At 55.9% G+C, this 13819-nt stretch overlaps 1 protein-coding gene across 1 annotated transcript in view; it reads left to right on the top strand.

The window, feature by feature from the left end:
* Positions 1 to 13819, top strand: part of LUC7L3 (LUC7 like 3 pre-mRNA splicing factor) — a 263776-nt gene that overhangs the window by 139588 nt on the left and 110369 nt on the right. The gene's annotated exons all lie outside the window — the stretch shown is intronic.

The following is a 13819-nucleotide window of genomic DNA, read 5'->3' as shown; positions in this document are numbered from 1 at the left end:
GTGTGTTGGAGGAGTGTCTCGGGGACGGGGTTGACTTCAGAAAGCCTGAAGGTTCGCTCTGCAAACCTCCTCTGACCACATGGTCAGCGTGTGGCTGGCGGGCCCTGACCAGTCAATGAACTCAGGGTCTGGAAGAGTCAGCGGCTTTTGGCTTTTCCGACCTCTTTGCCAAATGGGTGTCAGCACTGGGGGTGCAGGCCGGGGAAGGTGGCAATGACTTCATGACAATTGGCTGCTGAGCAGCTGGGGGCAGGGGGAGGGAGCCAGGGCCTGGCTGAGACAAGGAATCCTGCCCCATTGGCCCCTGCTCAGGGCAGGGCCTGGGGATCCACTCTGGGTGGGGAAGTGGCCCAGCCACAGGCTCACCTTTCCTGGGGGCCCCTAGGTTCGGGGGGGCCATGGTTACTATGCCAGGGCCTCCTGGGAAGGTGGGCAGGGACCTCTCAGAGACTGACCCCCGATAACTCACAGCAACCCTGGGAGGTAAGGACTCTTAGCCCCGTTTTCAGATGGGTAGACTGAGGCTCAGAGAGGCAGAGGGCTGTGTCTGCAGCCACACCGCTGGAGGAAGTGCGGACCTGGCCTGGGAGTGCTTCCCACGCCGTCCACAGCCACATGGACGGGTGGCAGGGCGGTCCTTACAAGCTCCTCTGAATGCCTGGAAGTGCAGGCATTGGACTTGGCTCCTCATCCACCCAAAAGGGCCTCCTTTGGGGGGAGGCCCTCCACACACTTATCTACAATTTGGGGGGCGGTAGACATCAGCAACTACGCCGTGTGGCCACCCAAGGAAACGGAAGCCTTGGCGAAGGTCAGGCCCATTCTCCACGCACAAGCCCGAGGCGGGGCCCTCCGTGGGGCAGAGGCTGGGCCAGGCCAGGCCTCCGTGACCAGCGGGGACCAGGCTGCGGCGGCTTCTTTGTGGGTTTGCAGCGGCTCCAAGATCCCAGGCCTGGGGGTGGGGAGGAGCACCCTCTTTGCACCCAGAAGCTGAAATCAGCTTTTGGGGTGCTCTTTCGTCAGCCATTTACTAGTTTCCCGTCATGATAATAACTAACCCTGCCTCGGTTTTATGGTTCACAAAGTCCTTTCACCAACATTCTCTCCTCTGGTCCTCACACTGGCCCTTTGAGGAGGAGCTGGTAGGTCCATTTTATAGAACAAGGCACAGAAGCTCGGGGAGGGAGGGAGGGAGGTTGTGGGGCTGGTCTCAGGTCACAGGCCCAGGAAGTGGCAGCCTCGGCGGTCCCTAGCCTGTCCAGACACCCCTTCCTCAGCAGCATCCCTCAGAGGAGCCCGACTTCTCCAGGAGCCCCCCATCAGTGGGCCCCCCTGTGACCAGGCCCTCTGCTGGGAGCAGCGTGAAGCCGTTCCCATCCCGCTTCCTGCGGATATTGGGGGTGGGATGGGTGGGCAGAGGTAAGAAGCAGAGGGGCGGCTGCATGAGCCCACTAGAGAGAAAGCTCTGGGGAGCCCCCTCTCCCCGCCTTGCTGGCTGCCCTTAACCTTGGGCCCAGCGGAGGAGTGACAGGGACCAGCAGTTCCTGGAACACCAGCCCATCGGCGGGGTGCCCAGGGCCAACTGTTGCTTGTGGCAAAATGAAAAGAAAAAAATAAGGACAATATAGGGAGGTTTTCATAAAGCTAGACCTGTTCACTCTGACCTACGGCCCTCTTACCTGAGCTGTGTGTTGGCAGCTGAGAGAGAGAGGGGGAGAGGGAGAGAGAGAGAGAGTTTAGAAGGGCCTTTCCTTTGACGTGGCCTTGAACGTCCTTAACTCAGCAAAATGGAAAACTGGTGACCATGTCCGGTCCTGGGCTGTTTTCGTGGAAATGTTAGTGACCTGCGAAATAGAAAGCTGGAAACCGAGGAGGGGCTGTTCTTAGTTGAGGGATGATATCTGAGCAGCTGGGAAAACCCAGGGGGAGAAGGGGTGGGGTTCCTGCCCAGACTCGGCGCCCACAGCCCCAGCGCCCAGGCATCCCCGGGAAACCTGAGCAGAAGGAACATTGGAGGAACCGTACAGGGAATTTTGAGAACAGCCGCAGGGCCAAGTCTAGCCACACACCCTCAGCCTCTTCCCAGCCAGGAGGAAATGTTCCCTCACACCTCCCCTGCCTCCCCTCAAGGCTGCTTCCAAAATAGCCCAGGCCCCAGAGACGTCAGGGCTCCGGCTGCCTGCCCGCCCCTCTGCCAGGGCACGTTGGTGTTGCCAAAGCCAAATATAGAGGGACACAGGACACCGATGAGGAACAGGGCCTGGGGTGCCTCCCTGGCTTCTCAGTGCTAACCCACCCCCTCCCTTCTGAGAACCCCTAACCCTGGCAGCTGGGAGGCCAGCGCCTCCTGGCCCGGCCGACCAGCGTCCCAACAAGCCCCGATGCAGCTGGACGCTGGCCTGAGGGAGCGCCAGGCCTGGCTGGGTGAGCGGCTGGGACGGCCCCTCGTCCTGGGGTCTCAGCGCACTGTCATGAGCATCCGTTTCCTCAGGATGCTCCTGGAGGTCAGGAGACAGAAAGGGAGCGGGGGTCTCCCAAGTGGAACCCCTCCTGCCCTCCGCTCTGCCCTCGGAGACCCAGGCCGTAAACCCGGGGTGTGGGAGGTGGAGGGGAGGGCGGGCAGCCAGGCCTAACCCCGGTAACTGCTGCTGGAATCGGATTGCAGATAATGAGTCCTGATCGCCAAGGTTGCCTCCACCCTCCACTCCCAGGAATTAAAAGTCAAAGGGCAGAGCTGCTGACGCAAATGTCAGGGGAGACACGCGCTTTGGAACAGCTGGGATCTGGTTCCCCAGGCTCCGTGGCCGCCGGAGGTCGCCTGCAGCGCCCGGACAGGCAGGTGTCCCCCAGGCTGGTCCCCAATGCACACTCAGAGGAGGGAGCTCCCCCCCCCCACCCAGTCTCCCTCCTACAGGTTCTAAGATCCACAGAAATCCCGTGAAATGGCGTTGCAGGTGCCTGGGGGAATGGGGAGATCAGCAGCTCAGCGGCTGGTGAGCCCTCCTCCTTCCCTCCCCTGAAAAGGGAAGAAACCTCTGCCCTGTGTGTGTGTGTGTGTGTGTGTGTGTGTGTGTGTGTGTGTGTGTGTAGGGGGTGGGGGCTGGCTTGGTAGAACCCTCCTTGTGCCCCTGGGTCGACCCTACAGCGGGCACTCGGGTAGGTGCACTGTGGTCTGTGCGTTAGTGGCGCCCCCCAGCGGTCACTGTGGGACTTGAACTTGGGCCGGGCACTGGCTGCAGCAGACGCAGCCGGGCAGCTCACCCCCCCCGGGCCAGGTTTGAAGGTTGCTGGCAGTAGGTGCCGAATTTTCCTAATTGAACTGGATCTTGACCTAAATGTCCCCCTAGTAGCAAATCAGCTTCAACACCTCTAAGAATGCACTTGTCATCCTCCAGCCTCAAACCTGCTCCTCCTCCTGACTTCCCTATTTCTATTAATAGCACCGCCTCCCTCCCACTCCCTCAGGCTCCAAACCTGAGTCATCTTCAGCGCCTCCCCACACTGCCTCGGTGCGCGGTCCTGCCCCTCCTCGCGCTGCAGGTCACCCTGCCATCCCTCTCCTGGGTGCTCATGGTCACTGCCGTGCACGGCAGTGCCGCTGGGTCAGACCTAGATACATGACTGGCTCCCTCCACTTACTGGCTGTGTGACCTTGGGCAAGTTAATTAACTTCTCTGAGCTCAGCTTCCTCAGCTGTAAAGTGAGGATAATAATTACAGTCCCTAGCTCACAGAGCATTGCCTAAATTAAATGTAGGTAAAAACTGTGTCACCTAGGCGATACTCAACGCATGTGAATTATTAGAAACCATCCCGTCCATGCCCGCCATTTCACAGACTAGGAAACTGAGGCCCAGAGAGCTGCCTCGGGGCTGCTGGGCATGCAGGGGCCTGGCCACACGTGCCTCCTCCCCCAACAACCCCACCCTCGCATCCCGCTCCCAAATCACGCCCAGCCCACCTCCAGTTCCCACTGGCCTTGCCTGGGGGTCAGAGGGATGAGGGTGGCTGACTCAGCGGCTTTCCATCCGGGCGGTTCCCGGTAAGCAGGTGTTTAACAGCGGCTCCGTGAATGAGCACCTCGTGGCCCCCTGAAGGTGGAGCCTTGTTCCGGGGAGAGGTTGGCAAAGGGGACTTGTCCCCACGAAGAGGCAGCAGCAGGGAGGGCAGGGGCCCAGGGCCTTGGACACCTGTCGTCTCAGGCGGCGGCTCTCAGACAGGGAGGGTTTTGCTCCCGAGGGCATTTGGCAGCTCCTGGAGGCGTTTTTGGTTAAAACTGGGCAGAGGGACGTGCGTCCTGCTGGCATTCAGTGGGTAGAGGCCAAGGATGTTGCTGAGTATCCTCAGTGCCCAGCACAGTGCCCAGCACAGACCACACGGAGGCGGCGAAGCCTGTCGGAGCCGTCCGTCCCGCGGGGAGCCCCAGCCCCAGCTGCCGTAGGCTCAGGCGGTGATGCCCGTGAAGAAGCCCGACTGGCCTGGCGCCTGCCCCAGGCTGGCCCGGGATCCCTCTTTCCGAGGCTTTTCCAGGCCTGGGACACCCCGCTGGTGGGTGGGGGTGGAGTGGGCACAGGCAGTGACCATCACATGAGAATCTTCTGAGACCATCTTGGGGTTTCTGTCTCCCCAGCTGGGGCCGGGCTTCCAGACTGGAGGCAGCCCTGGAGGAGAAGCCCACCCTCCTGGGAGGTGCATCTGTGGGAAACTGGGCCCCCCTTCACTGCATCTGAGAAAGGGGAGAGGGCTGGAGACAGACTCAGGGTCCCCCGCAGGCAGGAGGGCTTGTCTAGCAGCAGAGAGGCGGGGACGGCCGAGATGACCTCTGAACCCACCAGCCTCCCTGCCCCTCAGCTCCGGCACCTGGTGCTCAGCCTCAGCATCTGCGGGCTCAGTGTCTCCTCTAAAACACCGGCCCCCAATGAGTCAGCGCCTTCTCCCCAGGGACGGGGGCTGGTGTACCCAGATCAGAGGCCCCACACCCAGGCCCTGAGCTCCGCTTTGCTGGCTTACCCAGCTCCGGGATAACCACAGGTTACTGGGTTATGGTGGGAGGGGGAAGATCAGGCCAATGGACTGAGATGGGGCCCTCAGACCCCGTCCGGAGCTGCCGGGGGGATTACACCACCCTCCCCCTCTGGTTCTCCGCCTCAGGCACCTGTTTAATGGGGGGACACGAGAACCTCCCAAACGTCAGCAATGGTCAGGCTGGGGTGAGGGTGGGGCTCCTGGACACCCAGCTGACCCGCGGACAAGCCCAGACATGCAGCTGTTTCTGGAAGGAAGCAGCCGGCGCGGGGGGGGGGGGGGGGGGGGGGGCGAGCAGAGGGGAGGGGAGAGGACCAGGGACTCCAAGGCCTGGCTGAGTACAATCCAAGGACCTAATAAGAGGGTCTGTGCAGACTCGGAGATAGGAGGACAGACTGACGGCTGCCAGGTGGGAGGGGTCGGGTGGCTGGTGAAAAGGTGAAGACTAAGGATTACAAATGGGTGGTTACAGAGCAGCCAGGGGATGTAAGAACAGCCAGTAACAATCCCTGTGGGTGGCGTCAGACGGGTACGGGGCTTACTGGAGGCATCACTTCGTAAGTTACATAAATGTCTAACCACTAGGCTACACACCTGAAACTAATGCAAAATATCGATGTAAACGGTGATTGAAAAAAATTTTAATGCAAAATCATAAAAATAAAAGGAACTGTTCTGAGTCTCCAGGTAGCAGCTGCCTCCTTCCGCGAGGGCCTGGTCTGAGCCTGCTCCAGGGGGAAACATTTTGTCTGGATTGCAAGTTTCTTCCTGATCTTTACCTTTTCCCCTATAGCGTGGGGCTGAGCACGCTCACGGCGCACCTCCCCGCCTCCCGGCCCCGACCCCTCTCCCTCCGGGGATGCTGGGAGCTGCAGGCCTTCCCGAACCCCTCTCCCCACCCCCCAAGGCCTGATCCCACCAACTTTCAAAGTCTCACACGAGGGCTAGACCTGCTCACGTGTGTCATCTTCGCCTTCATAAACGAAACTGCTTATGTTTATTTACCTTTCCCAGGGACTCACCCAGCACTTCCCCGGGGCCTGTGGCAGGGAAGTCGGGAGACCTAGCACAGCTACGGTGCTTTCATTCAATCCCACCTTTGACAGATGTTCGTTAGCCGCTTTGGGGCGGGTGCTGTGCTTTGCACGTTGGTTTTACAGAAACAAAGTATTTGAAATGCCTAACCGCCTTGTACGTTTGGGAAAGGGGAGATGTGGGCGTGAAGAAAGGCAGAGTTACTGCTCCAGGTCCTTGATGGCATTAGTAGTAGAACGCAGAAGTTCTCACTTTATAATCTGAAAAAAGTGTGTCCCAGCCTGAAATCATTCGGCCACATTGTCATTCGGAGAGAAATCCTTGCTGGGTTTCGCTTCTTGGTCTTGTGGGGGCTCTCCGGGTATAGGAATTAGGAACAACGGTAGTGGAGTAAGCATGTAAAAGTCCAGGAATACCCTCCTTATATAGCAAAGTCATGGGCTGAATAGAATATGTGTGCCTGTGCAAACACACAATTTGTGGTGTTCCTTTAAGGACACCTAACTTCTGCAATTATCATCAGAGTGGTACCTGTTTTAAAAAATATATTTGGCATATGTTTACTGAGATAAGTACATCTAAATGTTATAAAGTATATATATATCCCCAAATAATAAACAGGTTAAATAGAGGCAGCATAGAATTTGAGGTTTACCTACCATTAGATCTCAGAGTAGGTAGTTTAGAGAGGTAAAACATCAACTCTAAGTATTTCCAATAAATACATTCCACCACGTGACTCCCACGTGACCCACTCCTGCCACCAAAGCAGGACCCTGGTCTGAGCCATCTGCCCAGCGGGGAACCCCTGCCCTGCAGCTGCCTTAAGGATCAAGAGCAGTGTATCTTATCATTGTTGACCCAGCGCCTAATCTGGTAGTTGTACAATAAATATTTTTGAAAGGAGCGAATGGAAGGGAAGAAGGGAGAGAGATGTGGGTGGAGAGAAGCTTCTATAAGGAGAGGTCTTTACTGAATGATGCATGGCGGGACTTCCTTTTTGGCTGCCCCTTTAAGAGACTAAAGACAAATTACCCTTCAGTGCTATTTAGTGAAATTTGTATTTGGGGCAGAAAAAAAAACACAAAAACACAAGATCGAGAGACTTCATGTTGGCTACGAGGGTATATTCACGCTGAAAAAATTCATTGAGCTATAGACTCCGTGTGATTTCCACATGACCCCACATGACTTCCGGTCCACCTTTTGAAATTCTCTCTGTTCTTTTATTTATTCTCAAGGCATCAAAATTCTCTTCTGAGCATCATAGAACTATTTTGGACAAAGATTTAGCTAATGCTTTTGTTCATTAGGTTCAGCGTTGCTGAATTCATATTACGTTTCGCAGCAGAAAAAGTATTTCCAAGTGTTGCCCGGCCGGCATGGCTCAGTGGTTGAACATCGACCTATGAACCAGGAGGTCACCGTTCGATTCCCCGTCAGGGCACGTGCCCAGGTTACGGGCTTGATCCCCAGTGGGGGGCATGCAGGAGGCAGCCAATCAATGACTCTCTCTCATCATTGATGTTTCTATCTTTCTGTCCCTCTCCTTTCCTATCTGAAATGAAAATATGTTTTTAAAAAACATTTCCAAGTGTTAAACTGAAGCAGAATCTCAACATGCAAAATTATCTTGTGCACCGAAGGCCTGACCCATCATCAAAGTTCTGGGCCCAGGCCCCTGAGGAGGGGGCCAGGCAGCCCCACCGCCGCTCACCCAAGGTTCCTCCCATCTCCCACCCAGCTGCCCTGTCCTTTTCCGATGCCACACCTCGCTGTCCCTCCCCCACCAAGCTTCTCTTCCAGGCCCTTCCTTCCCCCACCAGCTCTGCACGGCACTCCCCGCTGGTGGGACCTGGGCTGGGCTTTTGCACGGAGGCTGGGTAAGGAGGAAGCTCTGAGTGGTGTGTGGGTGGTGGGAGTCTCCCTGGCCCCAAGGGGTGAGGGCCTGTCAGCTGGAGGTTGAGATGTTTATACCCACGTCAGGGCCTGGGAGCAGCCCTGAGCCCTCTCAGTGCCTGAGGATGGCAAATGCTGTGAGCCGCCCTCCTCTCCAGGGCTGTGTGTGTGCGTGTGTGCATGTGCCGTGTCCTGACACAGGGCCACCTCTGGGCCTCAGCACCTGGAGGCTGGGGAAGGTGGCAAGGGTCCCTTACCCTGTGCTCCTTCAGGCTCCCTGCCTACCCAGGTTGGCCTCAACAACCCCGCTCCCCGCAAGTTGGCCAGCCTTCTCTCTCTCCTCTGGACCCTCACTGCCCCCATTAATGTGCGAGCATCTCACTCTCCCCTCTCCCTCCCCCTCCCCCAACTAACTCTGGTGGGGGGTGAGGCAACAAGCCGTCATCCCCACGCGTTTGCTCCTAATGTTTAGTGGAAGGGGACCCTAGAACTCTTGTGTCCAACCTGTCATTTTACAGAACAGAAAACTGAGGGCCAGCCAGAAAGCAGCCCAAGGCCGGAGGCGGCTCGGAGCAGCTTGGGGCGCGTCCGAGCCTCCGGCCCGCTGGAACTCGGCAGCCCCCCAGGATAAGCTGTGGCGGGGCGTGTGGGCCAGGAGACTGGGGTGGACCGATTTATTCCAGTCACATCGCTTCGCTCCCTCTAATCCTCACCCCCTCCTTTTTTCCTTTCCAGCAGCAGTTATAAAATCCAGGAAATAAATGTGGATTGATGGCCTATAAAGGGCTTAGTTAGAGCTGTGACCTGCTGAGTTATGTAACTCATTTATTATCGGCCTTGGGTGAAGTTTCTATTGAAGCAGCTCACTAAGCCGATTCCGTGACATTTCCCTTCGCCTTGTTCAGAGGTGGGTGCGCAGAAACCCCCTCCTTTACTGTAATCCCCTGGCTGATGGCTCCCTCCCCCCACCAGCCCCTCACCTCAGCCGAGGCCCCGGCTCTGACCACCTGCCTTCCTTTTGGGCCCCTGGGCTACAGCTGCTTGGCGGGGAGGCTGAAGAGCTGTTTTCCCTGCTCCTGGGGAATGAAAGGAGAACTCGGGGCGACAAGAACCTGGGGGGGTGGCCTAGTAGAACGAGCACAACCAAGAGGCACGAGTTCTAGTCCAACCGCAGCTGTTGAGCAGCCGCTCTGGGCCTCAGCGTGCTTGTTAGTCGAGTGAACTAGTTCACCCGTGCAGTCAGGTCCCGGGGCACCCGCTGATCTGGCTTGGCCTTTGCTGGGGTGATGGCCCAGTGAGAACGAAGGGGAGACGTGAGGGGCTGGCCGACTGGGTGCTAATACGGGCACAGCACACCACCCAACACAGCACCACCTGTGTTCCAAAGGGAGCCGGGCCCAGCTTCTCAGCAAGGCAGCTTTCCGAACACGTGCATTTCCTGGTCCCCAACCTCTTTTCTGCTCTGGGGAGGGGTGGCCTTGGGAAGCCTCGGATCTCCCTAATGAAGTGTCACCTCTCAGCTCTTCTCTCCCCCCCCCCCACCCACCCCAAGTGATGTCACAGGGGCCCTGGGGAGCAGCGCTCTCGAGCCTCAGCTGCCGTCCTAAAGCAGACTTTAGACTTTGGGACTTCTTCCCAGGTCCAAGCAGGAAAAGCTGGGCACCCCAGGGAACTGCAGGGCGGAACTCAACAGCCTATCTCCTCACTAGGACATATTCTTTCCACTCACAGGAGGGGGCGCCTGATATCTCAGGGGCCAACTGGGGCTTCAGACAAAGCAGCCGGTTTGTACCAAGTGGTCAGGCTGCAGGAATCCCCTCCCTTACGGATCTGGCTGGGCACGAGGTTACTAGTTCATACAACCCCAGCTGCACGCACGCCAACGAGCCACCCTAGAATGCAACCCTAGAAGAGGCCTGGCGCTCACCTGAGCCACGCCCAGCTCCCACCGATAAGGAAAGCTGCGTCCAGGGGAGAGGACTTGTGATGTGGCAGGGAGGGACTAGAACCTACTTCTTTATCAAGACTTGGCTTTTGAAATGCTGACTTCGGGCTCTTATCATAGGGTCTTTGGAAGGACTGTCCCCCGGAGGCCCCAGAAACAGCCTTATGGGGGGGGGCGGGGGGGGGGCTCAGGAGGGTGTCATCAACTCCAGCTGGGTAGAGGCCAGGGAGCCTACAGACATCCGCCCGAGGTCTGCTCCTCCCCAGCCAGGCTCCTCCAGGAAGGACGAAGGCTTGAGATGCCTCCAGGGGTCAAGGCTGGAATCGTTTCTGGGGAAGAACATGCCCAACGTTTCTCCTTGTTTCTGACTTACAGGTAGGTCTCCAGGTAAGCTCTCCAAAACAGACAGGCTGCCTGCAAAGGCCTGTTCCCACAGCAGCCTAAAGGCGAAAATGCAAACAGCTGAAAGCTCACTCCAGCAGTTGTCATTTGGCTGGGCTGGCCGAAGGCAAGGGAAAGTAAGCTGGATGAAAAAGGGCAATAAGAAAAGAAATTGAGGCCCCAGCCGGTTTGGCTCAGTGGATAGAGTGTTGGCCTGGGGACTGAAGGGTCCTGGGTTCAATTCCGATCAAGGACACATGCCCGGTTGCAGGCTCGGTCCCCAGTAGGGGGCTTGCAGGAGGCAGCCGATCAGTGATTCTCTCTCATCATTGATGTTTCTCTCTCTTCCTCTCCCTTCCTCTCTGAAATCAATAAAAATATATTTAAAAAAAAGAAGAAATGGAGGCCTCACTGGGGGAGGAAACAAACCTTTGTTACTGTGAATAAGATGCCGTTATCACAAGCCTCCCGAGGAGCCGTTTCTGAAAGACGGCTCCCCTCTGGGTGTCTGCACCTGGGCGGCCCTGCATGGATCTTAACAGATGGGGTGTGCACTCCTGCGTGGGCAGAGCAATGCCAAGTGTTTTAACCTTGTAGGAAGCCCATAACCTCTTTGCTACCATTCCACACCTTGCTGTGCATCTACGTTAATATTTTATTTAGTTCTGCATGTCTGTTCTGTTTATAAGCAGTGACTAGGAGTGTGACTGTCATACATTTAGCATTATGAGCAACAGACACTGAATAAATGTGTTTTGATGGCACCTAAAAATGCTGACCTTATATTTTCATGCTTCAGTACGTCCCTCTTTGTGCCTGCACAGGAATAAAATGAATACGGTCCCCTTCTATGTCTAATTTCCACGGGACACTCCTTGTTCTTAAATCAGGCTGGGGGGGCAACAGAGAAGGTATTCCCTGAACGGTCTGAGGGGCACGACACCTCTGCTCCCACGCAGACTGGAACTGAGAACTGTCTGCGTTCAGTGAGCATGGAAGAGTTTCTGTTTTCACCACGTCACACAACAGCCAAGGCAGATACCACCCCACTCTCAGGTGTTCAGCCACTGCTCCCATGGACAGCCGTACACCCGATTGCAGTTCACATTCTCGTGTCTCCTCCCCAGTCTCCCTGAGGGTCTTACTCATCCCCACACACCTGGCTCCTGGGAACCTCTGCTGCTGCTGCTGAGCGCCTACGAGGGGCAGGCGGCGTGCTGGCTGCTCTCACATCACTGGCTCACTGAGCCATCACAAGAACCAGGCCAGGGGTTTACTCTTTTCACAGTGAGAGCAGTGAAGGGCCACTACATTAGACAACAGTAGACCCAGGATTCAAACCAGGTCTCCTGACTCGAGATCTAGTAGTAACTGGTTCTTCTCCCCAGTGAGGGCCTTGGGCCTTGACTCATCTCAGCTGGACCTGTTTACCCATGGGCAGGGCCCCTCCTGTGACCAGGCCTCTAGATCCCTGAGGATGGGCACACACTCCAAAGGGTAGCTCTGCAAATCACCTTTGAGTCTGTGAAGTAAATACTTTGAGAAAAGTTATTAGATGTTATGTAAATGCAAGCTAGTCATGATAACAACTAAAGGGTTATGGCTTTCTTCTATGAATGGGAGAGGAAATATTCTCTTTTAAGCTTTTAATGTAGCAGTAAGTTCAAAGTACCATAAGCTTCAATTATCCATGAATCAAAAAGGAAAGGACACTGGGCTGAGCTTGGGGAGAGCCTGCTGGCAGGTCACCGTGAGCTGGCAATGACAGCTGAGAATGAACGAAGACCGCCTCCGGGAGAAATGGATGTTTGTGCATCCATTTGGGCTGCTCTTCAGTCCCCAGTGCAAGAATCAGAATCACCTGGGTAATTTTTTCCAAATACACATCTGATAGTCCTTCGAGGAGAGAAAGGAGGAAATGATTTCATTCTGGAACTAGCTCCGGGTGCTTCAGGCCATACCCCCCTCTCCTGGCCAGGTTGAGAACTGTGGCTTTCAAACGAAGTTGCTACCACTCCCCCCCCACCCCACCCCCACCCCGCCTGGGACCTGGGCTGGTTGGTCCACCTCTCCTTTGCGGCCTCAAATAAAATCGTAACTACTTCTTTTTTCCTGTGGGTGGGAGCCAATGTTCTGCTTGGTCATAAAACAAAGGAGCTAAACCATCTGGCTCCTTTGTACAGAGTCGTTCTGATAAATTGGAAATTCTAAGTCATCAAATCCCACCCACCCGATACCTGGGCCTCCTAGGGGACTGGGCAACCTGGATCTGCAAGCAGGTGTGGGTGGCAACTATGCACACAACACCCGAGGCAAATCAGAGCCAGAGAGGACTAGAGCTGGGATTTATTTACATCATCTGGACGAGCCCCCTACCTTTAACTCATGAGAACCTAGGTCCAAAGATGTTCAACAGTATCCCTCCACCTGAGCCACACAGCACCTTCCCTCTGACACTCACGCGAGAATCCGATTCAGTAAGTAGGTCTGGGTGGAGTCTGGTGACTCTCTGGGTGACTCTGGGATGCTGTGTTAGTGACCTGTCTAAGGTCACTGCAGGGGCAGAGCCGGGACAGGCCTACAGCCTTCTTTGCCTCCATTCCACTGTGTCTGCACAGGAACTGACTTTAAAACTGAACTGCAGTCATTACCAAATATTTAAAGCTCCCGAACTGCAAAGCCTTTTCTAACTAGTTGGCCACCGCGGAACGTTATGGTCCGTGCCTCTGTGACGGTCAGGGCTCTCAAGCCTACACGGACACGAGGCCCGGGGTGGACCAGGAAGAGCGGGGGGCGTGGGCAGCATCTGTGTGAAAGACAACTGCGCCCCCAGGTGGGATGCAGGCAGCCGTTCCAGTGGTGAGAACAGCACGCTGTCCTGTTACCAGCAGAACCAGAGTGAGCATTTCCTGTCCTGCGATGCTCCCCTAGCTGCTCCCTGGACACTGGCTGGACCAGGATGATGACAGAATGAGGTGAAAAGAACTCACCTGTCTCCAAAACAATGACTCGGCAGGCCCCAGAGGACTGAGGGGCAGGTAGGTAAGGTCAGGAATGAGCCAGGCTATTAATTATATTCTAGAGCATCCAACCTCACTGGATAGATGGCTGTGCCTTTGTCTAGCGAACTGCCCTCTTCACATGCCCATCAGGGCTACTTTTACTATCACGTCAGAAACTCCCATTTCTTGTACACAAAATACACTGGATTACTCCCAATACCACTGCACGGAACAGGGAGTCACACTGCACTACCACGTGATTCGTTTTATAATCATCCTTCCTTCCAGAGTCTCTCCCAGGCCAATGGGCCCCGAATAAGCACACCGCTCATTGCACCTGCTTATTACTACTGAGTGATCTGGCAAATGGCATGCCATAGTATCACGTGTGGGGTGTTACTCAGCACACCCACATTTCTAGAAAGCCCTAGTGTCTATTACTCACGTCTCATGTGAACACGTGAGCCAGCAGGCGTGTCCTTCGTGTATTCCCCATGGCTCACTTCCAGCTAGTGCCAAAAGGCGGCAGTCCC

Source organism: Eptesicus fuscus, chromosome 20 (assembly GCF_027574615.1).
Source record: "Eptesicus fuscus isolate TK198812 chromosome 20, DD_ASM_mEF_20220401, whole genome shotgun sequence".
Classification (NCBI taxonomy): domain Eukaryota; kingdom Metazoa; phylum Chordata; class Mammalia; order Chiroptera; family Vespertilionidae; genus Eptesicus; species Eptesicus fuscus.
The sequence above is the reverse complement of the archived record's forward strand: the minus strand, read 5'-3'. Positions and strand labels throughout refer to the sequence as shown.